General features: G+C 35.4%; 1 protein-coding gene across 2 annotated transcripts in view; it reads left to right on the top strand.

Moving 5' to 3' along the window:
- Positions 1 to 27749, top strand: part of mid2 (midline 2) — a 220059-nt gene that overhangs the window by 40350 nt on the left and 151960 nt on the right. Inside the window, exon 2 of one of the 2 annotated variants that reach the window (XM_038286574.1) lies at positions 11060 to 11118. The exons of the other annotated variant lie outside the window; for it this stretch is intronic. The gene's annotated coding sequence lies outside the window, so the exon portion shown is untranslated. The remainder of the gene's footprint in view (positions 1 to 11059; positions 11119 to 27749) is intronic. 2 annotated transcript variants of the gene reach the window in all.

Below are 27749 nucleotides of genomic sequence, written 5' to 3'. Positions count from 1 at the left end.
CAGGTCTAATTCTGGGGTTGATGCATCAAATGCTTTTCACACTCACAGGTATCTCTGTTTTCGAATTAAAGAAGATTTTGTATTACGTTTGTAAATCAAGGTTGAAGAGTCTGAATGATGAATGGAGAAGTAAAGAACCCACATTAAATAAGGTCCAATGTGATGTTACTGCTGTAATTAGTGTCTGGGGCTAGTGTGTTTTAAGTTTTAAGCACTGTATGACACTGTTGAGGTGCTTCTTTCTGAAGAGGACACCTCCACACACTGACAAAATAACTAATATTACTTTTAATCACCATTGGTATGGCTGTCCTCCTATGACCAGCAAACCCACCTTTCCATCAAATTGTCAGTGGAATAAGAAAAATCTAAAAAAAATCCTAGCAAGTTAGAAAGCCACCTGGGATTCCTTAACAACTCAAAAGAGCCACAATGGGGCCTGTCACAATGAAAAGAAATTTGCTGGAGGATAAATTGTTCCAGAAATTATTGCAATAACCACAAATATTCTCATTCTGTTTTAATCCAAAGGAGTCCAACACTGCAGCTGTTGCGCCTGGCTTTGAGACCCATTCCATCTCAGTTTATTTTATTTTTATTTTTTTTCCAAATCTCAGGCAGTGTTCCTCTGGCTTTATACTCCTCAGTAACAAGGCTCTCATGCCAATGGTTAGCGGAGGGGTGAGTGGAGACCGATACACCTGACTGAAGCCTTTTCTCATCCTGACCTGTTAGTTGAAAGCAAATAAGACACCGGGGTGCAAAAGTAAATTATTGAGCTTACTTAAATCTATCATATGATTAATTGTTATCATGCGATTCATTAATTTATTGTTTATTGTGACAGGCCTAGCCACAAGTCCATTGCCTCTATCTCAGGCTGGCATGAAGACAATAATATCAGAGCAACAGACTATGGACTTCATATTCTATACAGTGTATAGATATATTGTTCTCTGGTTTGAGAACAATATATCCACATATACAATACATATATTTTATATACAATATATAAAAAAAATTCCATCTCTCTGTTGGTCTTATGTTATTAAAGTTTTTGGAAGAACCGAATTTCAGGCTTTTTCTAATCCAGTTGTAAGTAATATTGAAATAACAAAAGTAAACCTGATCATTGCTCTAATATGTTTTATTTAGATATATCTACCTAGTATTTTCCTACAGTAATGCTTTATTAAAGAAATAATAAATAAATAAAAACATGCTCCACGTTATGTTAACCCTCTGAGAGTTTAAGCACACAGAATAAAACAACAGTTTCACAAGCAGCTATTGTTGCTGTCAGGTTTTGTGAGTCAATAAACCAAGAAAATTTGGCACCTTCTGCAGTGAGGTAAACATCATGCTATGTTTATGGATCCTGATTATCCTTCTGCTATTCCAAGGAATGTACAGCTGCTGATAGTTTGCATGTATCTGCTGTCTGAAGGAGGGGGGCTTTATGCAACAGGATACTGCACTTGCCAAAACAACAATTTGTAGAATTTTAGCAGGATCTGCATTTGAACATCTGCAATCTTTGTGCAGAAGATTCACGGTGTTAACAGCCAAATTGACTGCTCAAGGTCAAGCTGCTACAGAGGATTTTCTCATTAGTATAAAAAATGTGGTTACTCAAAGCTAAATTGGAAATAGTTCTTCTAAAATATGCACCAAAAGCTGTCAGTAGATGTCATAAAACATATGTAATGGTCACAATGACTCTTTCAGGACTTTCTTCAGCTCATAAAATGATTTTTAGCTCTTGGCCATTAGTCAAAAAGGAAACTGTTCTGCAGCTGTGTAGATAAATTCAGCAATTAAGAAAAGAAAACTTTTTTAGTTAAAGTCTTTCAGAAAACTTTGTCATTATGTAGTTCCTTAGTTAAAAGACAAGAAATATCTTTTGAGTGAGCTATGACAGAGAGACATGGTGGTGTCAAATGTAAGAGCAGCAGGAAAAGCATAGTCATTAAGACCAGAGGCACAACAGAGAAAAAATCTATACGAACGGCCATGAAAGGTGCTAAATGATGGAAAAAGTTAGTAGTTCAATAAGCCGCAAGTGTATTGTATTATGCTTTTAAATTCCAAGTTATATGAATATGTAGTTAAGTAAAAATAGCAAACCAATGATGTTGCATTTGATTACTGCTCCCTTAAATAAGCAAGAACTCAAGTTAAGTAATTGACTGATTAAAAAAACAATTCTGCTCCTCTTTTAATATGGCTTGTGTTTCATTTAGTCTCATCACTCTTATTTCTCTTATTTCTTAAACCACTTTTAAGAATCTAAACAGTATATGAGGTTCTGTCCTGTATTTAAGCTTTTCTACTTCTCCTCCTTGTGTTGTCAAAAACATAAATCAAACAAGAAACCCTTTTAATGGAGGACTGAGAAACATTAATACCAGATCATTTAATGTAGCAGCTCTACAAAAAGCTTAAGTAGACTCAGCAGTCAGACTACTAAAATAACCCCAGGTAGAGTTTTTGAGGATAAAGTGTCTGGTGGGATTGTGAGTTATGATTTCTATATTTTTCTCCTGTAATTTAAAATGTCTTTTAACATCTGCAGACTGATATACAAAACCTGGGACCCTTTCTCTGACTTTATTGGTTCTGCAAAAGCACAGGCTGTATAGAAGAAAAGCTGTGGACTTTTCTGAAAAATCATACCTATAGACAGTGTTGTGCCTGAACGCGTTCATTGAACGAAAGTTCATGAACTCGTTCATATTTTGGGCGAACGTGAACTGAACGTACTGCATTATTGCCTGGTGAACGTTATTGTGAACTCGTTCATTCTGGCGTCTGTGAACGGCACGCTCTCTCAGTTCAACTCCGTTCAATAGGTTGCCAGATTTCTATAAAGCCCTCCAGGCGAAACCCCGGCTAAATCAAACCGTAAACAGGCCTTAATATGTAGCGGGAAAAACACCCAATCTGGAAACACCAGCTACCAGCGTCGTAGCCTACAGCCGCATGCGTCATCAAAACAAAATGCAGCGTGGAAGCAACAGCAGCATGGAGGCGACTTAAAACAGGTTTATGACCAGGTGGTCGGTGAGGATGATGGCAACAAGTTTGCCCGCCGGCTTTCAGTAAAAAAATCCGCACTTCAGTAACCTTAAATTCCTACATCAGCCTGGTCCCTCAGTTTGTGTTAGTAAAATCTTCTTGAGCGGAGGTCTTCAACAGGGGATCCGCGACCCCTAGGGGGTCTACGGAGGTACTGCATGAGGGTCTGCATTGTTAGTTGATATTTTTATATTCCCCCCCTGCATTTTTTCCCCCCACTAATTGAAATGTCTTTAAATACTCATTAACATGAAATCAACGCACTGTAGTAAACAGATAAATGGAGGCAGAAGATGTCTTTCAGTCATCAATGCTCACATTCAGCGACACACAGGAGCTCTTTCAAGCTGGGCACCGTTTCCTTCACAACACCTGTCCCATCAACCAGGAATCAGAATCAGAAAAACTTTAATAATCCCAGGGAGAAATTAATTTCTTTACATTACTCCATCTGTAATAGAGTGACTATAGGACACAATTTCATACAATATATATAAATAGGGGGTCCCCGCTCCATCTCGCCATCAGTTTGGGGGTCCTTGGTCTGGAAAACATAGAAGACCCCTGTTCTTGAGGGTTTTACTATCCATGTAACTTGTTTGTTAAACCTGCCTGGTATAATTTTCCAGGATTCCAGGATTCCTTTTTAGTATGTATTGAAATGGAATTTCAAATGGAAAAAATTATTAAAATAAAAAAAAAAAAACATTTGCACCTTAAAGACTACTTTCCTATTTTTCTTTTAATAATTACTCATAAAAAAGACCATTCAAGCAGCACATTTTTCCTGATGTTTTTGAGAATATACTGTAGGGGTGAAAGCTGCAGCTGCTACTAGTGTGAAGTGAATGGACGGCAACAAAGCATTAAAGCAACAATGGGGAAATGCTGTCCCCTCAATGCTAATGTAAACCCTGGTTGGATAAGGATTCAAAACTGGATATGAAGATGAAATCTGACGCACAGTTTCAGGGTTACAACTGATAAAATAATTGCTGTCTGTGGTTCTACAGTAGGCTATGGTGTAATTGAGCAATATATGAAAAAAAAAAGAACTATGAACTAGTTCGTTTTTTGGAATTGTGAACTATGAACTGAACTAGTTCATTTTAAAATGTGTGAACTGAACTTTGAACTAGTTCACGTAGAAAGAGAACTTTCCCAACACTGCCTATAGAGTTACACTTTTGAGTTGTGATGTCAATCAGGCACTTCACTTAAATTCTCACTGCCTGAGTACCTGGTTTTCTAACATCTTCACAACTGTCAGTTTGAGTCATTAATTAATTAATTAATTAATTAATTAATTAATTAATTAATTAATTAATTTATTAATTTATTTATTTATTTATTTATTTATTTATTTATTTATTGTCTTAGTAATTGTCTGAGTTTTTTGTGTTGTTTGGTTTTGCTTCTGTCTTTGGCTTATGTTTTCTAAGCTGGTAAATAAATAAACATATTGTAAAAACAAATAAAGAAACAAAAAAACATCTGCAGATGGTATTGCATTGTTTAATTAGTCATTTCTCTAAACTTTATTACCATTTAGGTAGAATAATTAGCTCTACCGGTTGCATTTTATATCAGCAATTTGACCTATTCCTCAACATACAGTAGCGGTTGTTTTCCAATGATTTTGTAAAGCCAAGTGAAATTTGGGAGTTTTGCCCTAGATGGAATTTTGGCAGTGTCGGCTGGCCATTAGATGGCGCTAGGGCGCGGCCCCATCCAACCAATGACCTTGATTAAGACATATAAAAAAAAAAAGAAATTTGAAAAAAAACGAATAAAAATTATACGGAGCCCCTCTGATGACATGGTCAAAAAATTTTTTTAATTGTAAGCAATAAGTATAACATGCGCACGAAATAGTACTTCGTGGCCACGCAATAAGTTTAACCTGCGCACAAAATACTTATTAATAATATTAATATCATTCCTGGACAACTGGGTAAGCAAATCGAGCGCGCCTTCTCTAAGGTCTAAGGCACGCTCGATTTGCTTATTTGTTAAGAAATTAAAATATTTTAAAATATATTGATATTTATTTTTTAGATGTGCAAAATAAATATATCTTTAATGACAAGTAAAGCTGTTTTTTTTTTTTTTTCGTCGGATCGGTGATGTAATTCTGCCCTAGGACACAAAAATGTTTGCTCTTTGACTGTGGTTAAAAGTTGTACATGCACATTAGCTTGTCTGCAATACAGAAGTATAGGAGAGCTCTTGGCTCACTAAAGCTACTGTATGCGCTGAGGTGACAGGAACGGTCTTCATAGTTGTTATGCAGATGATTGACAGGCTGACTTGCGTAATGGAAGAAAACTTACCAAGAGAAGCTGGAGGTGAAATTGTTTGGACCTGATCAGTCAAACATCAAAATTGGCTTGGCCAACTGCATGCAGCGAGGCTAATGCTTTATTCTACTTTGCTGCCTCCTTTCTCCAACGTCAGGATCTGACTTAGCATGGATACAGACAGGTAGGATTTAAAGCAGTTTTTAGAAAAGGAAAAGAAGCATGAACAATCTGGGATTCACATGAAAAATAATATTATATAAAGTACTTTTTCTAGACGTTGTTAATTTGCAATGTTGCTCTTAAATAAACAAATTTTAAGAAAGTGCAAGAATGCCAGCATAAATTAAGTCATTTGAGATTAATCTCCTTTGAGTCCCTGGTATTTCTCCACGTTGCATGTTGCAGTCACTTAGTATTGCTATGTCATCCACAACTGCTTTCCTCTGCTTTTTGTCCACCACCACAATGTCCGGTTGGTTTGCCATTATCATTCAGTCCTTCTATATCTGGAAGTCCCACAGGATCTCTGTTATTCTCTACCACCTTTGTAGGCGTTTCCCACTTTGACCTTGGGGTTTCCAGCCCATACTCTCCACATATGTTCCTGTATACTAATCTAGCCACTTGGTTATGGCACTCCATGTAAGCTCTCCCTGCCAACATCTTACACCCTGCAGTTATGTGCTGGATTGTCTCAGGGCCTCTTTGCACAGTCTGCACCTGGGGTCTTGTCTGGTGTGGTAGATCTGGGCCTCCATTGCTCTGGTGCTTAGGGGCTGCTCCTGTGAAGCCATGATGAGTGCCTCTGTGCTGTCCTTCAGTCCAGCTTTGTCTAGCCATTGGTAGGATTTCCTGATATCTGCCACTTCGATTATGTTAGATAGATAGATAGATAGATAGATAGATAGATAGATAGATAGATAGATAGATAGATAGATAGATAGATAGATAGATAGATAGATAGATAGATAGATAGATAGATAGATAGATAGATAGATAGATAGATAGATAGATAGATAGAAAAAAAATCATAAATTTAAAACAATGGGTTATTATTAGATATTTGATTGATTGATTGATTTGCTTTGTATTCTGAAAAAAAATACGTCATGACTTCTGGGGCTTTTCAAAAAGAAGACCTTTACTGAGCTCTCGCTGAGAAAAGTCCCTGGATCCTGTTGAATTTGAGTTTGTTCTTCAAAGCATTACATTTGTGTGAGTTTATTTGTAAAACTAAATCCCACAGTTTGATTTGTTTAAAGCTGAAAACACATATTTACACACAGCTTCTGTGTGTGTGAAGTCAGCTTAAAGAGGCAGCCAAACACAGTTCCAAACAAAATGGTAAAATTGCATACAGAACTGGTAAACCTATTCCTTTTGATTTTTGGTTATGGATTTTACATTATCAACTGGTCTGAGGAGAACTAAACCTACACCAACATTTTGCCTGACATTTTTTAAGCATGGGTTAGGGTTAGGGCAGTTAATTTTGTCTTTATTCAAGAAATGTGTTTGTTGCATCATCAGTGGTATAATTCTAAAACAATGCATAAAGCTGTTATTGTTTCACATTCAGTCCTATTTGAGTCCTTCTAGGTCTGTGGTATTCAAAACTCATTAGCCTGTGAACATTGCACCACTGACATTTATCTATGTGAGATGCCCCTTTTTAGCATTTAAATTGAGGATTTTAGACTGCCTAGAAATGGGATATTCTAATTTGATCAAGACAGATGAGGTGTTGAAATCTTCATTAGCACTGTTTGGGGTTAAGACCTGAAAGACAAACCTAAAAGGAATTATTTGAATACTGCTGCAGTTATAAAGAGCTATAATAGAGTATTTTAGGGGACTGCAGTACTAATTTAGCTCTGATTATACTGCATGACCACTTTAGCTCATACCGAGGAAGCTAAAAGGTAAGCACATTACATTGTACTGTACTCAGGGTATGTCTTTGTATTAAATAATATGCATAGGGTTCAGAGATGCCCCGATCTGTGGAGTGCTGTCAATCTTTATTCAAAGCAGCGCCTCACTTCATGACCAACCTGCACACCATGCTCTGAAAATAGAACAGGAAAAGGATTTTAATATTTACAAAACATAATGCCACCAGGTTGCAGAAGTTTGTTTTTCATAGAGAAGGATCTAACCTGTTTATTTGTTTTTTAAGCTTTTACTTGATCTGTTTTCAGTGCACTGTCTATTGAAATGTTTTATTGATTGCATATGTCTGAGTCTGTTGCACGTGCTAAACATATGTTTACAAATAGGGCAAACCTGGCTGGTTAACTTTGTGATTTAGAGATTTCACTTTTGTTTTACTTTCCCACCATGTCTCTCTTTCTGTCTGGCTCATAACATTAACTCTGCATTGTTGTGAAAATACACCAGGGGTCTATCTCTGTCCGAGCTACACAAGCACAATTTGCAGAGAATCATCTCTGGTCTGAAATGAAACTGATTGAAATAAAAACAGAAAATGATAATTGTACTTTATTGATCTCACATTGGAGAAATTTACCTCTGCATTCTCTGTATAGCTGAAAGGGGATAGCTAGAGGTTTACTCCTCGTTGCCAGTAATCTGTGGACTGGTGCTTGCATACTCTGGTTCCAAGCTTTAGGTGTACTGTTTCCAGCCTACAGCCAGGTCCAGCAATCCTAGTGCTAACATTTAGAGACTAAATACATTTTTTGATATTAGTTCATAGCTATTTGTTACTATCTGCTTTAGAAACATTATGTCTTTGATTCTTAGATATTAGAAATAGTCCTCCAGAACATTGTGCATCACCTTGAGGTGCATGAAGGTAGGGTTTTTCATTGGGGGAAAAAAAGGGGGGGCGGGGCATACAGATCATCCTGTACAGTATCAGGGAAAACTTCTTCAAGAACGAGATGTTTTCATATACCTTTTAAAGGTTGTATCAGTAATCTTAGTTGTGACATATTAGTAACAAAAAAGTAATGTTAATTAAACAAAAATCCAACCTTTAGTCATCTGCACTCATAGAAGTATTTTAAGGGAGGACCTAATATCTGAACCATTCTTCCCATTTGGGTGTCCTCTTGATTAGCTTCCTCTCTGACTCCCACAGGAAGATGCTGGTGGGCCAATACCATCACGTTTTTCAGCAGCTTTTGAACATTTAAGTGAAAAGGGAAGGCGATTGCAAATGGAAAATTGTGAAGGCAGGGGAGAAAGGAAATCATGCTGTTTTGTCATTCTCATGTTGACAGACCTGTTTCCAAGTATTTTTTTTCCATTACATGGGAAGGATTCCTTTCACAAAGCCTTGTTTTTTTAAGCCACACCTGTTTTTCTTGTGAGAAACAAATTGTACGTTAGTATAAATAACATCATGATCCAGTGAACCTTTTATGTGCCAATAAAGTTCTTACTGTTGAAGTTTGTGTAGGTCCAGGTTACAGGCCAAGCACACTAACCTCAGCTGCTTTAAATTTAAATTTTTGAGATGAGAGACATTGAGGAAAAAAGAACAGCTGTGGTAACCAGCTGCCAACTGGGCAAATGGAAATATATGAATGACATTATTCAGTAATGCATACCATGGGATATTCTCTAGTCAAATGAATTACCATAATGATTTTGCAGGAGAGGGTCTTTGCCAAATCTTTTACTATATCTTCCACAGAACAGCCTCTTTATTACAGGCTAACCTAATTGAGGATTTTCAATGTGAATATTTTTGTAATGGCTTATTCCTTTTCAACCTCGTCACATCTGCTTCCTTTATTTCATACATCTCTTACAATCTGTTTCCATTGAGAGAAGAGAGATCAGAGCACCTTCATCAGTGAAAAATAGGTTAAGCAGTCTAGATTTGTATTGCTAAATATATTAGAGAGTGAAAATCCTATTTATCTGCAATCATAGGAAATACCACACACGTAAACGCCTCTCTATTTTAGTTTACTTTGAAGCCCAGTAAGGGGTTAACAACAGTTACAGAACAATATTCACAATATTCCATACTCATAGTATGTATATGTGTATATATATTACACTTTAAGTATATATGTTATTAATTTATTCTATTAAACAATGAGCCTTATTAAAATCTAATGATACATTTAAAGACCAGTGAAAATAATGAACTATTTAGTCTGCAGAAAAGACATCTAATGGATGAAAAAAAATACATTAATGTGGTCAAATATTCTTCAAATATATTTTCAAATATATTTTTTCTAATTTCCTTTATTTAGGTGCATCAGATAATTATATATTTTAAAAAGTCACCAATGTAAAATTGTGAAATAAACAATATATATATATATATATATTAGGGGTGGGTATTGCCAAAGAAGTCACGATTCGATTCGAATCACGATTCACATGCCACGATGCGATTCTATCACGATGCATCACGATACTTGAATTATTGCGATGCATTGCAATATTTTCTCCTCCATGTTTTGTTTTTGAATGACTCGGCACAGTATCCCGCGGCCGGAAATGCTCGTGACACAAGGCAGCGTGCGTCAACACATTTGAGGCGACATCTACTGGACTGGAAGTGGTATTACACTTGTTTTTGGCTGATGTTCGCCAACCATTCATGCAATTTTATTTATTCATTTTTTTAAATTAATAATCGATTCTTGGCATCAAGAATCGATGCAGTAGATCACGAAAATTAGAATCACGATGCATCATCATCACGATTATTTTGCACACCCCTAATATATATATATATATATATATATATATATATATATATATATATATATATATATATATATATATATATATATATATATATGAAGGCCATACAGACACGTGGAAACCACACACAATACTGAGCCTTATTTAGACCTGTTTTATGGATTATTGATTGTGTGTTTTGTTTGTTTGTTGAGTGTTCTCTTTATTTTCTTAAGCAGTTCATTATAATTAACTTCTATTGAAAATAAATAATTTTGGTCTCCATTATTCAGTTTTTTTCTATCGAACTTAGAGAACATGCATGGAGATACAGTGATGTTTACAATGACATCTGGGGCCACAACGGCTTTTTTAAATGAACATTTTTGGAAAATTTAATTTTTGCTTCTTTTTCAATATTTCAAGAGTCATAAGTGGTTTTGTAGGTCATTTAGTCCCACAGTAGAAACATTGCAACGTTAAAAAGGACATTTAGAAAAAGAAGAGGCATATTCGACAAAATCATACTTTCTTTGGATTGAACCAAACTAAAATATAAGTCAGATTAGTTTTTGTTTTTTTTTGTTTTTGTAAATGTCTCATTATTGTTACTTACAGCAGCAACTCCCAGAAACATTTCAAGCCAAGAAACCATTTTAGGCTCAGTGTGTACAGTGTGTTTTGGAGAGGTAGAGAAAGTGTGCTCGCCCATTCAGCATGTGTATCTGTCACACTCAGTTGGTAGTTACTGCTCCCATCCACAGCCTACTGTGAAATTACCATTTGTTTTGGACTCAAACATGGGCTTTCATGCTACGGTAATCTGACTTGTTCTTTCATTGCATCCCTCCTCTTCTTTTCTTCCTCTTCCGGTTTATTTTTGTCCTTCATCTTATATTCACCTCACCTTTTTTTATAAGTACAGAATTTGTCACCATTCCTCCCCCATCTGTGATGACCTATCTTGATCTCCTGAGTTCTGTCTCTGTCTCCCTTTGCAGACGATCAGCGCCCATGGTGTTCCTTCTCAGTGCTAACTAGGCTGCATTAAAGACCACAGGTACCCTCTACCCCCTCTCTGCTCTATTTTTAACTCTACTCTCAGAGATCTCTCTCCTTGATTTCCAATCTCTAATCCAAACTCTGATCTTTCTTGCCAAACTCTTTCTTTCCAGCCAGCTATTTGAAGAGAGTAAGCCAATGCATGTTTAGTAATTTATACCCCTTCGTTTCTTTTTTCCTTTTGTGATCTGTCTTAGTTTAAACATCTGCTGAAAAGTATCTCAAATTTGGATTTCAGTCAAACTGAAGATATTCACCAGTAAAGGAAAGAAAACTGATCTAAAAGCCCAGAACATTCTATAAATATATACATAACTTCTTATTTAAATTGGTTTTAACCATTAGAAAATAAATTCAATAAAAGAACGTGCTGTTTCATAATAAACCCTGTGAGTATCCACTCACTGTCAGTGTCATTCTCTATAATTCAAATAGCAGTGCACTTTAGAATGTAAACTCATAATCAATCAGCATTAAATCTCATTTAAATAATTCAAGTGCATACATTATTCAGATAAATGTGAAGTAATTGAGTAAAAGAATCATCACTATATCACCCCACTTCTGAAGGCTAAACAGATTTTTGACTTAGACTTTGGCTACAAAGAAATTGCTGCTGTCCTGTGCAGATTAGGTGCTAATCGAGTCGCTTCCTCTCAACTTGCCTCTCATCCCTGCTTCCGGATCTGAGAAAGTGGGAATTTATTTATAGTGCCAGCATATCCGGGTTAAGGCAGGTGCTTCCTGAAGGGGGCATTATTAGGTATATACTTTCCAACCAATCATTTTCACATCAGTAAAGGGGCAGCTTGTAAAGCCCCTCAACTCAGGACTATTACTCAGATATGCAAGAATCAAGCAAGTGCTTGATTTAGAAAAAGGAATAGAACTATAATATAGTTAGAAACTTTTTAAAAAGCTGATTTCAATTAAAGAGGCTGAACAGAAGAAATGCAGATTTATCCAGGTGTTCTTCTTACCCTCCTCATTCTTCTCAGTTCATGCATTAACTGTCTCTTTCACAGTTTCTCTGTCACTAACTTCTTTTTTCTTAACGTGTCCAAACTGATAAGACAAACACAGCTAAGCCTAGAAGTCTATGTTCACAAATCACTACAATAGATAGAAAATAATACTGTACATACAATTAAGTTATATATTCTCAAGTCGTTGTCTCTTTAATCAGTTTATTGCAGAAAATTACGTATTTCTTTAACTCTAACGATTATAAGACATTTATGTATGGAATTATCCGTTATAAGCCATCTGAGATTTTTTTTTTTTTGTATTTTATTGAAGCAATGACTTACTGTAGGCTACTTTTCTTTAAGTTAACAGAGTATTATTGAATTGACTGGGTCCATCATATTTTTTTGTTAATCCAAATATGGTCATCCTAATTTACGATAGACTACATACTAACTCTACCTCATTTTCCAAAATGATCTTTTTGATATTTTACTAATAAGTTAATTTTCATCGTATGTACTTTTCTGAAAGCAGCCCAGCCCAACGTAGTTACCCATTTACTGCGTCATCTATACCCATTGCCACCCTCATCACCAATCTCATCAGTATCACCTGGTTGACTTTCTGTCCTTACAAACCTTACCTTTTTAACATTTGGCGATGTTTGAATCAGAACCATAATATGACAGGGCAGGTGATGAAAAGCTTTCACTGCTCTTTTATCTGTCGTTTGTTAAAGACCATGTAATTTTCACTTTCAAACCGCTGCTTTAAAAGCGGTTGTTATGAGCAAAGCACTCAATGTAAACTCTACACAGCTTCCATAATAATAGATCATAGGCAACTTTTGTTCCTATCATTCATCAGATGATAAAGCCACAGACATTTCTGGGGAGAGGTTTTGCCCGGGACATGATGTCTAAAATGGGATGTCTGGTCACATTAGCTTAGGATTTATACTAAAAGTTTACTTATGCCAAAAACTCAAAAATGGCGTAAAAAAACCTGATTTATAAAACCAAAAGCAGACAAAAAATCTATCAATTTTTATTTATAAATCCCAACTGTACCTTAAATTTTGCATCCAAGGCGTGTCCCTCTTTACACCCACATCTAACTATAAATGGTCCATGCAAAGTGCAGCTTTAAAGCCAATTTTTGTAATTAAGCCAGCAGACAAATGCCAACAGCAGGGAAGGGAGTGAAAAAAAATGCAGTTGAACCTAGACAGAAACAGATGTGCTGGTGAGTGAGGAGGAGAGTCAGGAAAAAATATGTTTGGTAGCCACAGTGGTTGGATGACAAAAGTATTATTAATGATAGCTTCAGAATCTGATATTTGGACAGATTTTATAAAGAACATCTAGACAGTGTTTGGCTTATCACTGGCTGTGATATCTCAGAGTTATGGATAATTTCATTGAATTATTTTGTTCCTAAAAGTAACTTTAGAAAGAAAGCATATATTTAAAAAGAGGCTGATAAGAGGCTGTGGCAGTCACATGGGTTACATTTTCCATATATTAAAGCACAGTTTACCCCTAGATGACCTCTTTTAGCTAATAAACCTCAGAAGTAGCCATCTGATAGAGCTGTCTACATGTAATGGGCATTATTTTAACCAGTGCATGTTGAATTCCTGCTTTGTTTGGTAACCTCCTCAGGTCAGACTTTTTATTGTCTTAGCTGGGATGTGACCTTACCAAGGAGAAACTGATCAACAGTTCTACAGTCAACAGTTCTACGCTGACTCGATCCTCTTACACACAGTGGGTCACTAATGTACTTGAAATAAATGAAAATGGTTTTCTTATAATAGAAAATGAAAATAAAAAAAGATAATTAAAGCTCACAAAAATGATAAGTGTATAAAATTGGATAAAAGCAAGTCTGCATCATCTCTCCAGACTAGTATAATGATTTGACCTTAGTGGTGTCAGACAGTTACATGACTCAAAAGCTCCAGTAAAAATACATCTTGATGAGATAGAATATGAAAAATGCAGCAAAATTAGACACAGAGGACTGTGCCTTGACTTTTAGTCTAAACTAATATTTAGACATAAATTTTGTGACCTGAATCCATGAATAATCCTTTCCAGTTCATCTAAAAAGAAATTCTAGTGCAGAAATTTCTGCAGCAGTTCCACATATGTGAAAAAACAAAACTATAGACTTACTGTTAAATATGTCAAAACAATTATTTAACCTTGGCATATGATAAATGCTGTTTTATCATTAAATGTACATTGCATTCATATTTTCTCATTTTTTTAGGAATTGATGAAAAAATTGTTAGAAAAAATAACTAGATTATTATGAAAATGAAAACTTTTCATAAACGTAACAGCGAAATAAACTATTGAGTAGTGCAGAATAAATGTATTAATTTTAATGTTCATTACAAAATTTTAATGGGATTTACCTGAAATGAATATTTGAGGTAATTTTGCACCAATATGATTCTGATTCATGTGGACCAAAAAAAAAAGCAATCTGAGGGGGAACATTGGTTGGTGGCAACTTAAGGAAACAAGAACTCTCTTTTAATTTCTTGAAAGTTATTGATTTTTAATTTTTTTTTACTTTGAAAAATATTTTCAATGAAATAGAAAAAAAAAATTGAATGAACCATATAAAAAGTGCTTAGGGAAATCTCAGCGGGTTATCGGTATTTTAAGATTATCCAATATAACCCTGAATTATACTCTAATAGAGTAGCACTGGTTAGCATAAATAAATCTCAAAATTGAACCTATTTCTCTATATTTGACACCCAGTGCAATAACTACACATATAAATATAAATATCCAACTATATAAATACCCATGTAAACATGCTGACCCTGTATAATAATCCTGCTATTAAAAAAAAGGTGTCATATTTGGATGCACCATATATATATTCAATACATCCCAAGCAGCTTTTTATTCCTTTGGTACCTTCTTCTTTTCCTTTGGCTATTTGAGCTTATATAAGGAGTAAATTTCTCCACTGTGAGATCAATAAAGTCAATCAATTAGCAAGAATTAGTTCTTATCCTTATGGATGGTTTCATCAGATGAGATTTAGGTTAAAACACTTGATAACTTCACACTTCCCATTTTCTCCCATTTAGTCCAGACAGTTGAAAGTGCAAGCTGCAACTGAAGTAAACAGCATTATGTCAGCTTTAGCTGCACGGTATGACTCAGTAATAATCCTTGTCTGAGTCCCTAGATGTGGCATTTAGGACTAAGGACAGACCTGCCTGGTAGCGCTCTTGCTTGAATTGCCTCATGCAGGGCCAGGTAGACAGCTCTGGGACAATCCATTTGTCAAACTAACAGTCCTTCACGGCTATAGACAGCAGCATTCAATGGAGCACTTTTGAGTTATTATGTGCCTTACAGAAAGAACGTGCAGAATTTCTTAAAAAGAGGTATTGGAGGGTATTTTATTGCCATAAATTCACCAATGTATACACACAATATCTGTTTTATTGTCACACATGACTTTAGTCACTTCAGTAGACTCACCTCCAGTATTTCACCTCTCATAAAGGCTTTAATCTGTAGCAGAAGTAAGAGTTTAAGCACTGCCATGCTGAGATATGAAGTGTAATGATATGAAGAAAGAAAAGAAATACCTAGAGTAGAAATTCTTCCAACTAGCAGCAACACATTAACAGTGAGCAGTATTTTTTATGGGCTGTATTTGCACACAATGTAAGACTAAATGTATTTCAGAAAATCTTAAGAAGGCAAAGCGGTAACATCTAACCCAGTAAGTAGTTCATTCAATAAGCCTAAGATAATACAGTGCCTCTGCTTAGGGCCACCACTTTGTTCTTACTGCTACTTTTTATTGAACTTTTTCTCCTTAAGGTGGATTATAATCTAGGCTTTACTTTTACTTTATTTTCACCATGCTCTTTTTTGCCTCTCTGGGCCTCCTCTTTATGTTTTCTTTAATCTTTTATCCTCTGTCATTATACAATGAGGAAAAAACATACTTCAATGATTTGAGTGGTCGTGAAACCTGTTTGCTTGTGACAAACAGACAAAAAGTGAATGATATTCCATTCATTCAAAGTTTAGCACCAGCAGAGAAAGTACTCAAAGCTTCCACATTTTTTCTATATTTCATAAGAATTTGGTTTTGATTTGTTAATTTATTTAGCACATTGCTTTAATTCCAAGTTTTGTATTCAGTTATTTTTATTAAACCATGATTAGATATAATATTAAGGGAGTTTTCGGCCTTTCAATACAGATTTAGGTTGTTTTAATCTTCTTTAGCATGTTGGATTCCTTACCAGAGGGTTTCATTGAAAAATGTGAATGACGGTATTTCTGTACACATTTATTACTTTAATTCTGAGATTTCCAAATATATATATAAATGAAAGGCAGAATTGAAACCTCTGAAAGATTAAAGGTAGAAATTTTAATATGAAATGTATTGACTCAATAATATCTGTTGGGTTATTTGCTGTATGCCATTTTTAAAGAAACGGATGTGACCTGACATCAGCCTTGGTTTTGAGTGGCTTTTAAATGGCTAAAACAGATTTTAGACTGGCTTATAATGAGGTTAGGGATTCAAGCCCAATCCAAAATCTGTATCTATTGTTATTAGGAGTGAAATTATGCTGTTATGTAAACTAAAGATCTGTAGTCTGAATAGCAGGGCTCATTTTGTCTGGTTTATTTTTGCATTTTATTATTTAAAAGGTTTTATTTCTGCGCATCATTTAACCATTATTACTTATGCCCAAAACAAACGTAACTTATTTCTGTCATGTACTCTTGCTGCTATGATACCTGGGTCATTATGAAGACATTTCTTCTTAGACTAACTATTTGATCTGACTTCAGAAATGTGTGCACCCGAATGTTCCTTGGTTATTTTGTTTTATTTCTTACGAAAACACCTTGAAAATGTTCATGTTTTTCTGATAACCCAGTAAAATCCTCCAACTTGGAATGGGAAGAAGAAAACCTCTAAAAACTACAGTGCAGTAAATGGTAACTGTGGACAAAAAGACCTCAGAAATTAAAAGGTACAATATTACACCCATCATTAAAAAAAAGAAAAACCTTGTGTTTATTTGTTGAGAAACTCCACAGACAAGAGATGTGAATCTTGCTCCTGTATTTTCATTAGGAAATAAATGGTTTTATTAATGATGGCATAATTATGCTCATTATCTGTTTTAAAAAACAAAACAAAAAACAAAGTAGCTAATGACGGTCTTTGCATCATAAATAAATGTCAAAAGGCTAAAAGATAATGTTACGTGACTGTCAAAAGCAAATGGACCTCAGTGATTATCATCCATGTCTCCGTCTAATATTCATGTAGATTAAGAAAACTTTTAAAATGTTGAAAAGGTATTAGATGTGTTTCCATCCATTGAATCAACCTAATCGGTCGGCGCAAAGTGTAACATTGTCGTTGGTTAATGTAACGCCTGGCTGTAATAAACAGGAGGTAGAAGTAGCAAAATGCAATGAAACACACATCTGTAATGGACTAAGGCTTTAATGAATGTGTTGCAGTTTGGCAAGTTGTACTTACTTTATCATGTCAGCCAGAGACATCGAGACAGAAGAGCCATTCTAATGCTTGTGTTCAGGACACCAACAAAGGAAACAGCTGATCAGTCATAAGGTAAAAGTTTGCAACACAAGAACTTTTTGGACAAATATCTTTCCATCTCCTCAGCACATTTACTCCTTTTCAGAAAAAAAAATCTATTTTGTGAGCATGAAAACCCTTTTTATGTAATTTATTTAATTGATTCAAATTTTGCTGTTTCAGTCCATCTCTTCTAATGTAAGATATAAAAATGCTCATAAAAATGTTAAAGCGGCTATAATAGCAGTATAAATTGAATATTTGACTAACTGAGGATTAGCAAATTCAAACCATGTTTTAGTCCTTTTATGTTACTTAGCCCTGGAGAATATTTTTTAGGTGACCTTAGTTGCAGCATAAGAAGCATTATTCTACTTTGACACAAGTCATCTTAATAGTCAGCTCCACTTTTTGCTTTTCCTTCTCCCTCTTTTTCCTCTGATGTCTCTTATTTATCGTTGTTTACTTCTCCCTTTCAGGGCTCAGTGAAAGCATAAATAGGTCATTATTACAGAAGAGGCATTATTTACTCCCCTTTTTCTTTCTTGCTTTTGCATTTTTATTTTCTTCCTCTACTTTTTCATCCAATCTCTGGTGAAATTCCTCCTGACAACAAATCTTGCAGCCTGCCTTGGCCACATGTAGTATTATAAATGTAAGGTTTTCTGCCAGATTTCTGTTTCAAAGATGCCTTCTGATGCCTCTCAGCTCTTTCTGTAGCCCTCATCAGGCAGATAGAATAAGAAGGGCACAAGAGAAGGAGAAGAATGTTGGAAAGAGTAGAGTGAAAGCTTCGAGACACAAATAAGCAGTCTTGCCCCTTTTTCCAAATGTAAAGTTGTATCATGCCTCAGAACAGCTTGTCATCAAAGAGGCTTGACATACAGGTGAGTGCAGCTTAGGGAGATACCGTGACTCTTCATACACACTGCTTACAGTTTGAAGCTCCTTTTACTCAGTCTGACAGCTGCTAAGGAATATGAATGAGGTTTTGGACATGTTCTTGGCATCAGTGTGTCATCAGATGACTTGGGGATAGCCAGAGAATTGAGTTCAAGTAAAAAAGACAAAAAAAAAAAAAAAAGACATTGCATTCCCTGAAATAAATCCATGAAACGTGTTCTTAAGGTTCAACTTCAGAGTTCAGCAATGTCAAGATGGGTTTGCTCATGTGGAGTCATGCTTTGTTAGACAGGTTTATTTTAAAAGATCTTTTACCTGAAGCTATGGTGGCCAAGCGGGGAAAACGGCATGTTAACACATGATTTCACAGCAAATTGAAAAGGTCTTACAAATTAGAAAATTAAACGAGCAAAATCAAAACTGGCAATAGCAAAAACTAAAATTACACAAAAACAAAACATGCATGCAAAATACTGCATTAAGAGAAAATTGAAAGAATAAAAATATGAATCAAGAAATGATATCTATGCAGGTGGGCACAAATACATGGGTGAGTCATCTTTTATTTCTTGCAACAGGGATTATTTTCTCTTTCAGTTCAATAGAGCACAATGAACGATTGTTTTTTATATGGTTGCACCTGTTAGACATAGCCTTGGTGAGGGGAAGGGCTGTAGGGCCAATTTTAAGACAAAGTCTCATTTTTTTGTTTTTGTTTCAGCTAAGGGAAAAACATATTTTCTGATGTTATTCAAACTTTTGTTTGCTAGTCTATTTTTAAAGTTTCATTCTCTCATTTCTGTGTTTACAGAACATTTTACATTTGCTGTAAAATCCTGTATTTACAGGCATTTTACACCCCTCTGCCACCTTATAAAACATATCAAGCTGACATGGACTGATTGTACCGTTTCAAGTAATGTTAATAAAGGTGCACAAGTCACTGTGAGACAGCCGTTAAGTAATCATGTTCCTCTGCAACTCATGTTGGTCCTAAATTAATGACATTATTGTTTTTTTCTTTCATGAATTCCCATATCGTTAAGCTACTGTAAATCTACTCTTTGTAAACTCCTATGTGAACGTCAGTTGGGAGAGTCCTATAAAAAAGACATGTTTACTTTTTACTTCTATAACTTTTACTCTATCCATGCTTTAAAAGCTTTACTTTTTCTTTAAACCAATGTTTTGGTTTAATGAGGCATCTATTAGTGATGTATGTATATGACAAGAACAGAAACAGATAAGTTTTAGCCCAGATATGCTTTATCCCATAATCATCACATCTTTACCCACACAGAAAGCCTTTCACTGTTGTCTTTTGAAAGTAGCGAGCGGCAAATCGCTTGGATGACAGAATAGTTCCATACAAACATGATGGAAAAAAAGAGAATATTAATATGCAATGTAAAATTTATTCAAAAATCTAGTTGTACTCTTTCATTCTTTAAATAGATTAATAAGTATAAGATAAAATGCAAAAAAGAAAGTAAATAATGTAATGTGAAGATGTAAAGAATAAAAGCTAGAGATTTGTGCCAGGGAACTTTGTGATTCATTTTATATCTTTAGCTTTTGTAAACATTTAATATGATGTGACAATGTTTGTTGATTCTGATTTAATTTTAGAAACTATTATATACTTTCTGTTCAACCTTTTTAACTAAAAACAGCTAAGAGTTTTCAAGTTCTGTTTACGCTTTTAGTGTTTTTTTGGTGATGCTCACAGGAAATGGGGTTGGGAAAGGGGCTGAAGATATGTGGCAAAGGTCCGCAGGCCAGGGCTGGGGTGACGCCATGCTATGTGTGGGACATTCTTGCAATTCTCTCATCTGTGCTGTCATCCCACAAATCCAATCAATGGCCAACATTTGGCTGGGTCAAATAAAAAAAAATAAGTCAAAAGAAAAAAATCACTGACATTTTTCCTAAATTCCTGCCAAGCTACAATTGATGGAAACTATGGTTAAAGAAAATAACACATGACCACAGCACAGACTGCAGAACAGTTCTGAGGTAATGAAAAGTGAATCTCTGAGAGTTTTTTTTGTGAAGTTTGCCAAAGTTAGTTTTCAGTTTGATATAAAGGAAGTGTGATGGTAAAACATGTAGAAGTGAGTCACAAAAGATGCACACAGCTGAAGAAGTTGCATCTTTTCCACTGAAGAACAGTATATGCTGTCAGATCAGCATTAGTTTATTGACCTAAATAAATTCTGAGTCGCAGTGGACCAATGCTTCCTGGGATTTTTAACATAAAAACAAAATGTTACCAAATCAAAGCTGATTTTTACTTCTTTAAAAGTTAAAATAAACATGTTTTGTTGGTCGATACACTGCTGTTAAAATTCAATATGGTTAAAATTCTCTGTTGCGCACGTGGTAATGAAAAGTTACCATCAGATCGGTATACATGTCGTATGACAGAACACCGCATCTACCCTCATAAGCATCCATCCTGAACTTACAAGGTTGATTCGATATACCGTAGATTGGAGTTTGTAGTTTCAAGCTGATCATCAGTCAGGGCTAAAGGTAATCTGCATAAAATTTAGCAGCAAGTTTCTCCATACATTTCTATAATAAACTTGTTTTTAAAAGAAGGCAAATGGAGGGGCCTTTAAACTGTGACTTTTTTTAAATTGAAAAACGGTACGGGAGAAAATCAAAATGCAGGCTGACGAATTCTTACTGTTCCCAAAAATATACATTTACAATAATTATGGGAAAAATGTAGCAATCATTCAAAATGGCCCTTCCCAGTCAAACGCCGTCTGAATAGCAGCCCACTTCCCTCCAACTCCCAGCAAAATCCTCTACAACTTCCAGCCACTGAAGTGACCCCTCTTTCACATTTTTTTACTTTGACTCCGCCCTTTCACTGAATTACAGGGTCTGACCTGGAGATGACGCTTCTCTTTAGATCTTAATGTGCACAAATCATGAAAGAAATAATATTTTAGTACAAATATTGATGTTTAAAAAGGAATTGTAGGGGACCTACTTCGCAAAAAATGTACTTTATTTTAATCAAATATTTTTCTGTTGCGTCCCCATTTGTTTATGTTAGAAACATTTTTTGGCCTACATTTCTCCTTTCATAATCTTTAGAAAGCACAAACCTTTCTGCTAAAACTTTAATATGCTTATTAACCAGGAAGCATACCGTGTTTGTGCTCTGATGTCTTTTAATTTTGAGGCTGTAACTTCTGATTTTAAATTCTAGCTAAGCAAAATCTGTTTTGTTTTTCTGAGCAGACTTAAATACCTGAAGCTTTTTATTGCAAAAGAGATATGCACTTGTCAGTGTTGGAACAATATGCTGCCGTGAAGCAGCCATATGAAACGGTAATCTCAGCAAAGATTACAGAGGAGACAGGAAGGTTCTGCTTTATACGCACGTAAATTTTACTGGAAGACAAGTGAGATGATGCCATGTAGACCTGAGCAGAGAGATTTAACTCTTAGATGCTGCAGCCAGAAAAAAATAGAGGGCAGGCAGTAAAACAAGTGACAGTTGGTCATTATGAAAGACGCAGGTGGGCAAAAAAATCAATCATGCCAAGACTGGCCTAGACTGTGACAGATGCCTGACATCTGCCTGATGAAGAGCTCTGCTGCTGCTCAGCAAGGAGAGGTGCATGGAATCGGGAAGCAAGAAGGAAGAATTCAGAAGAAGAGATGATAAACTGTGAAGAGAAGTATTCAGAATCAGCAGGAAAGAACAAAAAGTAAAAGGTGGATTGGGCAGTGAGCACATGTAGTAAGAAAAATCAATGAAGTTGTCAGAATTTAAAGGGTAATAAAAATAGTTGGACAGTCGAGGGAGAAAAATATTTAAAGCATCTTTTCCATTAACTGGATTGTGGCTTTTATTTCCTGTGGCTACAGTTGTAAGAGCATGTTAGCAAACCTGTATTAGAGGCAGCCACAGACAGTGTTATGACCACACCTTTAGAACCTATTTCATGCTGTCTAGTCTAACAATAGCAGAAACTATGTCAAGCGTGAAATGCCACTGCACTACCTATTAAACTTGGTTTAATTTGGTTGTCAGTTTCCAGCCTGATTATAAAGAAATATTTATTTGTCTTAAGAAAAGTATACCTGCCTAACAGCTGCTAGGTTAACAGGAAATAACTTGCATCTTCTTCAATGCTTTGTCCTTTAAGAGAATAAAATAAAAAGTAAAGAGAAACAGAACAATTCCTTAATGGCAGCAATCATTACAGAGTTCACGCTCTCTTTCTCTTTTGCAGTGCACAAAATATGTCTATGATAGGTATAAACAAACCAATGCTTTGGGGAGATGTCTGGGATCTGTTTTTTCTTGGGCTTTTGAGCACATTGAATTGATCTATTTTTCATACAAAATAATCCAGTTCAAACAATCACCTGTTAAAGTCATCTTATAATAATAATAGAAATGTACTGATCTCACACTTGAGAAATTCACCTTTGCATTTAGCCCATCTTCTTGGAAGCAGTGGGCTGCAGCTGTGCGGCACCAGGGGGCAGTGTGGGGTTAAGGGTCTTGCTCAGGGACCCAGAGTGGCGGTCTGCGGGAGTTTAACTCAGAACCTCTGGGACTCAAGTGCAATGCTCTAACCACCAGGCCATCACTCCCCCGTGCACTCTCTGGTGCATCTGATCAGTCTAAGCATACACTTCAGGAATAATGTGCTTTGATCCAATACGACCAAAATGTAACCTCTGCACACATTCTTTATGGTGAAACATGGCGTTGACAGCATCATGCTATGGTATTCCTTCACTCAGCATGTGTAGGAGACCTAGAGAAATTAATTGAGCTAAATAAAGGGCAATACTGGGGATCGAGGACAAAAAAAGATGTTAAAGGCTGGTAATATAAAGAAGCAATCCATATTCTTGTTAGAATGGATCAATCATAGTCCAAACTTCAATTCCATCAGAACATGTTTGATAGAGCTTAAAAACTACACCACTAATTAATAAACAATAATTAACTTTTGGTATCCTTATATGTAAACATTATTTTATTTTGGTATTTATTGCATCATTGCATAAAGGGGACTAAATTATATCTTCAAACAAATGTATTTATGGTATAATTATATTGATAAATATCATTACCTTGTTTTTCTGATTATAGATATTGAACTTTAGAAATATTATTGCCCTTATTGGATTCAGTAGAGCTTCACTTTTATATTTCCTTTAACTTACTGCGCTATTTTTACATTACTATGCTTTTCCTCACATAAGGGAACAGTTTATATATCATGTAATATAAAGTGAATCGTCCTTCATATCGTTTCTCATTTGCTACCTATTTCCTATCAATTTGACTCTCCATCTACCTCTGGCGTCCTATATTTTCTTCCCTCCCTCTTACCTCCACCTCCATCCTCTACGTCTCCTCTTTCATCTCCTGCTTTAATTGGGCATCTGATCACAGGCCCAGGAGGATGGGGAGGATAATGAGATTAGCCTGTACATGTTTACACGTTTCCATTTACATTGAGCTCTCACTGCCTTTCTCCGTCTGACCCATATTTCTCCACATCCCTCCTCTTCCTTTTTGCTTTTTCTGCCTACACTATTCCTCCATGAGCTTCCCCTCTTTCCTACATCCGTGGCCTGCCTTCTGTTAAACAGTAATCAGTAATAGCATATGCTCAAAACCAACAAGACTTTCATTTCCACTCTGGTGCGTCTGATCTATATGCAGAAACTGATTATCATGCCAGTGATCTGTGATCAAAAGTACACTCAGTGATTCCTATCCTCCGTGTGATTAGCTGGTCTGAGAACCAGCAGTCTGCTTAGATTTTACCCGGTGGTGCTATCCAAATAGAAAGAAAATGTCATTGAGACCACAGCCAGGCCAATGTACTGACTTATTGGTTTTAGCAGGCAATCTTTCAGAGGATGTATACGGTTTGTACTGTGGCAGAGATGAAATGCGCTCAGCAGCAGGGCTCTATTGATCCACTGTGAGATAAGGGACGATTCTAAATGTCTGTAATCCTGACGAACATGTACTGTGCCTGGAAAAGGTGAACTTCTCATTCTGCATAATGCACCACATCTGTACCGGACCAAAAAGCAGTAGTCAGAATGGGAATCTAAATGGGCTCTCTTTTAAATACTTGTTAATAATCAGGACACAGCTTTAAAATTGAATGAAACCCCAATAATATAATTGGAAATATTTTAAACCTAAAAAAGCATCTACAAATTAATTATTACTGTGACCTATCTACTAAATAACAAAGCACCAAAGAAGTATCTCTCTCTTTATGTTTCATAGAGGTGTTGCATAACTTTTAGTATTTTTGCGTGGGCTTTTTGTGGCAAATATAAAAAAAAATCATTTAATCCTTGAAATCATAATACATATAGAGTTCATACGTTTGATGTTTTTTTTTTTTATGGTTGACACTAGAGATGCATTTATTTAAGCTTTTCAGTCCAATCTACTTTTTTTTATTACTTTCTCCATCATTGGCAAGATTACAATAATATTTGTAGTTTTTGTTGACATTTACTAATGCTGTTAATTAATAAGTATTTTCAGTAACGCATCCTGTCTGTTAAAAAAAATTTACAAATCATACCATGTTACTAGAAAAAGTTGGTTCTACAAAAGAGTTGTGTGATGTCTCATTAATAAAATGCTCTAATTTGTCTGTTTTAAGTTTATGAGGTAATTTTTTTTTGCAAGACATAAACATTTATAATTATAAATGTTGTGAATTTTAAGTACCCCGTTATGGCGTAATAGCAAAAATATACTAACATTTAGATAATTTGTTTTTAGTTATTAGACATAACTTTGTTTTTTATAACTTATTAAAAAGAGTTCTAATAAACTAAAGCTAAACATAGCATAATGAAAAAGAAATTTTATTCTCTATACCATTTTTAACGACAAGTCATATTATATTACTGAATGATCCTACAGTTTTTGAAAGCTGACTAGAAGCTTTAAGTTCTCAAGCTGATACGTTAAACAAATAAAAAATGTAATATGACATTATTGAAATATTTTAAAGTTTAAAGTTTTAGGAGTACATTATTGTGAAAGGTTGTCAAATTCAGTTATTAATGTGTCATTACATCTCAATCTCATAACATTATATGAAACACAACTTTGGCAAAAAATGTGCTCAAAGTTTTAGAAACACTGTGGTCGTAATCAGTTGTTATGGATACTTCTTCTAAAACTTAATGGTATCATTTGTGACCGTGAGGTAATTCAACAACTTGAAACAAAAATCCTACCCTTTTTATTGTGTTTACATCAATATGTGACTGGACTTCATGTTTCAAATTCATCTCCCTATATCTGATATTCAGTTCTATCAAAGTGATTTTACTGCTGTTATGTTCCAATGCTTTACTAAAGATTCTTGATTCAGCCAAGATTCTTTTTTTTCTTTTTTAAATAATCCTATCAGACAAGATGGTAACTGGCAAAGCCATTTTCAAATTGTTCTATAAAGAACACAAAGATGAACTGAATATACTTCTTCTTTAGAGTCTTTTTTGTGTCTAAATTCAGGCTTTTTTTCTAACAATATAATCCAGGGATGTACTTGTATTTGAAAGAAAGTAATTCAGATTTTTAGTGGTGATATATTTCTCTTCCAAAACCAAAAAACGAGCTATCCCACCTTCCAATTTTAATATCCAATATAAGCTTTCAATCTTTACAGTTTCACTCTGCTTAGTTTCTTTCATTTGGTCATATATAGTGCTAAAGCAGGCTTTGCATGGAAAATGCTCTGACCTCCCAGTCTAACATCCAGTATCACAGGAGCCAAGTGTGCACTTTGAATATTAGTTCCAGTTTCTAAAACTAACTAATCTATAGCTATGCTAGATAGTGGAGGCCTTATCATTGCAGCAACTGCACATTCGCTGCCGTAGATGTAACATCCTGCTTTTGATATTCTCTGACATTCAACAAATGATACTCAGTCCATTTGAAAAACATTAATTACGCCAAGAAAGTTGTGTAGATACGCTGTTAGTCTATAGAAGTGCAAAGTGATGGTTTAATGTCATATCTTTAAAATATCAACTTGTTTGTGTCAGCCTGTTTGTGTGTGGGTGTGCATGTGTGTGTGTTTTTAAGAGGTAAAGATATAAAAAATCACCATGAACCTATAATGTTCTAATAAACCTGCTCACCAATCATCACCATCAACTGATCAGAACGAGTTTCGTTTTAGATTACCCCTTCCTCCCCCTCTACAATTTGCACATCTCTGTACAAAAGGTTTTGTTTTTGTTTCACTGTTTAGTGACAAACAACGCGGCAGAGCATGGGTCACTGGGAAGTCCGTTCATTCACAGAGCCGATAAGGACTGTCACTTTCTTTTCTCTCTCTCTTTCTCTTTTGGCAGCCATATATATCATTCCTCTCAGTTTGCCATATATCTCCACAAGTAGTCTGTCTCTTTTGGCTCCAAACTGTCTTGGTGGTTAACCAAAGGATGAAGAAGGCAACACAACTGTGATAAGAAGGTCAAAGTACTGTCTATGCTTAGAACATGTAAATATGCAGCTTTTATCATTGAACATGAAGACTTTTTTTGTTAGTTTTTAATTATTATTTTTATTCACAGGTAATCGTTCTGTATCAATATGCTCTGACCCTGTCCCCACTGCAGCTCTAATCCAAACCTGTCCAAATATATTGCAGATCCTCTCTAGATTAGGTATCAGAGTACCGGTAAACAAAATTGAATGGATTCATCCCTTGGACTTGATGCTGTACTCTTTGCCTGAGTGCATTAACTGCAACACTTTACAGCATACACGACCCACAAAACAGTTAATGATTGCTTTTCCATGTGAAAATCCAACCACTATTAATGTCAGAATACAGTCACCCCCCCCCCCCCCTTTAGATGTGTGCATATGTATTTTCTGCTTTGATGGCAGTGTGAAATGAGTATTTGCAGCCGTGTTGGAAAGACTTGGCGAGACTAATGGAAAACTGTTTTTAGCTACTTGTTTTTCACCCTCTAAGCTTGTATTGATCTGGTTATACTTTTATGATTTTATATTACAAACAAGAGGGCTCACAGATGGCACTTTTGATGTAATATGGAATTACAAGTCTGTGATTGTTAGAATTT

Source organism: Cyprinodon tularosa, unplaced genomic scaffold, assembly GCF_016077235.1.
Source record: "Cyprinodon tularosa strain WSP-4 unplaced genomic scaffold, ASM1607723v1 ctg228, whole genome shotgun sequence".
NCBI classification, from domain to species: Eukaryota; Metazoa; Chordata; class Actinopteri; order Cyprinodontiformes; family Cyprinodontidae; genus Cyprinodon; species Cyprinodon tularosa.
Note: the sequence above shows the minus strand (reverse complement) of the source record. Positions and strands in the feature narration are given on the sequence as shown.